Source organism: Malurus melanocephalus, unplaced genomic scaffold (genome assembly GCF_030028575.1).
Source record: "Malurus melanocephalus ecotype Western Australia unplaced genomic scaffold, MMel_1.1 scaffold_949, whole genome shotgun sequence".
Taxonomy (NCBI): domain Eukaryota; kingdom Metazoa; phylum Chordata; class Aves; order Passeriformes; family Maluridae; genus Malurus; species Malurus melanocephalus.
Genome location: NW_026624181.1, coordinates 71,078 through 74,675, shown reverse-complemented (window position 1 = coordinate 74,675; position 3,598 = coordinate 71,078).

Genomic DNA, 3,598 nt, shown 5'->3' with positions numbered 1-3,598 from the left:
ATCCATCCATCCCTCCATCCATCCACGGGACTCTCAGCCCTTCCTGGTGGAAAAGCTGCCCTGTCCCTTGCCCAGGAGCAGCAGGATTTCACCGGACACACCGTGGTGACCGAGCAGATGTTTGAGTGTTGATGACCCTGGCRTGTTTGCTCTGCTGGCAGCGTGTCCTGGGATCAGAGCCAGGAGCAGAATTCCCACTTCCAGCCTTCCTGCCTGGCAACAGCAGCTGGACCTGCTGGCCTGAGATCATCCTGAGCCTTTGGGGGACACAGGGGGACATTTCCCCCCTGTCCCCAGGCACGTAGAACATCAGGGTCTGCATTTCATGGGGATGGTGGCACCTCAGTCCCTGGGGAAACACCCCGGCCCCCTCCAGACAATGTGTCTGTGCCAGGGTCTGGGGAATTTTGGGGAGGTTTTGGTTCTCCAGAGGTWACAACAGTTTAGTAACTTCACTTCATGGAGTGAAGGGGATTGTGATGGGGAAGGGCAGTTTTGCTGTGCACAGGAGGAAAAAGGCATTGTTGGGCTGGGAATTCAAGGAGGGGCCACAGCCCACAGCCCCCAAGCTGTTTGCTGGTGGCMAATAAAAAAAATCATGATTTAATTTTTAAAACCCCTTAAAAATGGTAAAATCGGAGAATGGTTTGGGTTGGGACCTTTAATATCAGTTTGTTCCAATCTCCTACCATGGGCAGGGACATCTTCCACTGTCCCAGGCTGCTCCAAGCCCCATCCAGCCTGGCCTTGGACACTCTCAGTGACCCAGGGGCGGCCACAGCTTCCCCAGACAACCTGTGCCAGGGCCTCACCACCCTCACAGGGAAGAATTTCCTCCTAATATCCCATCTAACCCTGCCCTCTGTCAGTTTGAAAGGCTTTATTTTGGTTTTCAGGCCCAATTCAAACTCTGAATGCAGCAGTGAAGATGCAGTGACAGCTCTGCTGCTCACACCAAGCTCAACACATGGATGCTCTTCCAACACCGCTCCATTTCTGCCAAGAAGATTCCACTCACAGCTGATGCTTTTTAATGATGTCTTTTTTTTCCATGGCAGGGGATCAGATATTTGCTGAGCTGGATGTTCGTGCTGCTCTCCTGCCAGTTCCCAAATCCCCTCCCATGGCAGCCACCTGCCGTTCCACCAAAAGCTGCGTCTCCATCTCTTCCAAGACTCTTGGAGCCAGTCACAGCTTTACTGGTCCAGCCAGGGCAGGGGTCTCCATCCTGCTGAGGTGCCTGTTGAAGTGGAAAGTTTAATTTAAGGCTGAACTTGTCCTCTCCCCAGGAGTCTTTAATTAACTGGTGTGGGTTTGGCTGTGAGGCTGGAGTGGAGGTGGTGGAGGTTGCTCTACTCTGGGTGTGGAAGATGCAGCGATGGCACAAATGTGGGGTGTGTTTGCAGCAAGCAGCACTGCTGGGCCAGGAAAATGTTTTGGAGAGAAAATGCTCCGAGGGCTGGAGCCCTTCTGCTCTGAGGCCAGGCTGGGAGAGCTGGGGGTGCTCACCTGGAGAGGAGAAGGATCCAGAGAGAGCTCAGAGCCCCTTCCAGAGCCTAAAGGGGCTCCAGGAGAGCTGGAGAGGGACTGGGGACAAGGGATAGAGGGACAGGACACAGGGAATGGCTTCAAACTGCCAGAGGGCAGGGACAGATGGGATATTGGGAAGGGATTGCTCCCTGGGAGGGTGGGAAGGCCCTGGCACAGGGTGCCCAGAGAAGCTGTGGCTGCCCCTGGATCCCTGAAAGTGTCCAAGGCCAGTCTGGACAGGGCTTGGAGCATCCTGGGATAGTGGAAGCTGTCCCTGCCCATGGCAGGATTTGGAATAGTTTGTTCCTCAAGGTCCCTTCCAATCCAAATTATTCCAGGAYTCTATGTAAGGCTTTTTCCATATCCGAGCTTGGTGCCAGAGGAACATTTGGCCCAGAATTATTCTGAASTGCAGAGAAGGGGCTCAAAAAATTACTTTGGAGAAGTGGAGAGGTGGAGGATTCTCCATCCTCACACACTGAGCCCAGGCCAAAAAAAAGCTGCTTTTCTTTATCCTCTCTGCCCTGCATCCTGGATTTTTAAAAGCTTATGCATTATGACATCAGCAGGGGCTGATGATTCAAAGCTTCCCAAATGCTGGATTTTGTTTGGATATTTGATTGTTTGGTATTTTCTGGGGGAAATTATGGTTATGCACAATTAGGATATGCTTGTTCATGTGAAAGCAGCTCTTCCCTTCCCAGCTGTATCCCAATTTTCATGGAATCATGGAATTATGGAATCATGGAATCCTAGAATCGTGGAACCATGGAATCAGGGAATCACAGAATAATGGCATAATGGAATCATGGAATCATGGAATAATGGAATCATAGAATCATGGAAACATGGAGTAATTGAATCACAAAATCATAGCATCATTGAATCACGGAATCACAGAATCATGGAATCATAGAATAATAGAATCATGGAATCATAGATTCATGGAATCATATAAAAAGCAGGAGGCCAGTATGGAAGGCTTATGGAAAAAGAGAGGAAATTGCTCCTTGAAATAAATCCCAGGGATGCTAAAGTAGGAACAGGTGGGGTAGGAACCAAATTTCTCCCGAGAAGGTCAGATTCAGGCAGAGAACACAATCAGGTGATCTGCTGGGGCACAATGCATGGGACTGGCATTGCTTTTTAATTTTTTTTTCTTAAAGGCCTTGGAACCTTGCCATTCCCTTTTTTCCTTCCCTAAGCTCCCGTGACATAGGAATTTCGAGCCTYCTTCCCAAGGAAATCGAGCATTACATTCCTGAGCATTATTCCATGCCTTTCCCTGGCAATCCTTGCATCCCAGCATTGATTTCACTGAGAGGACAGAGAGACAAGAAATGCCAAATATGCAGAAAATGTGAGGCAGAAGCAGCTGGAAGGAGCGAGGGAGATGCCCTGGGATGAGCTGAACCCCACACAGACACAAGAGAAGCCCCACCGTGTGCTCKCAGGGCTCTCTCCCACTCGTGGTTCTCTCACCCCGAAATGTGGGCTCGTCTTGCCCTCTACTGGTGCCACCTGGAGCCCGTCAGAGGAGCAGGATKGGGGCACAGAGGACATTTAGGACAAGGACAAGGAGAGGATTGAGCCCTGTGCTGCTGTTGTCACCCGTGGAGGGGACCAGCCTGCTCAGGACGGGACCAAGCACTGCCTTGCAGGGGAATTTTTTGTTTTTTTCAGAAGGGTTTTCTTGCTCCTGGATCTGCTAACTCCTGTTTTGACATATTTATCCCCAAAATGCATCATCCCCCTCCCAAACCTCCTTCAGGGTCCCTTTCCCAGACCCCAGGCTTGGCTCAGGGATGTTCCCTCCTCTGGCTCATCTCTGTTTCTTCTCTCCTGGTTCCTCCTTCCTCAGTGCAGAGATCCCAAGGATGTGCTGCAGGTGGCCTGGTGTGAGTTTTGATGGATTTGGGAGGCTGTGAAAACCCATCCCAGGAGAGATCCATGGACACCAGGGCTTGGAGAAGCAGGAGGATCTGTCCCACGTGAAATCACAGATGCACTGGGAGCAGATGGAACATGGGAGACACTCGCTGTAGGTTTGGAGAATATGTCCCAAATA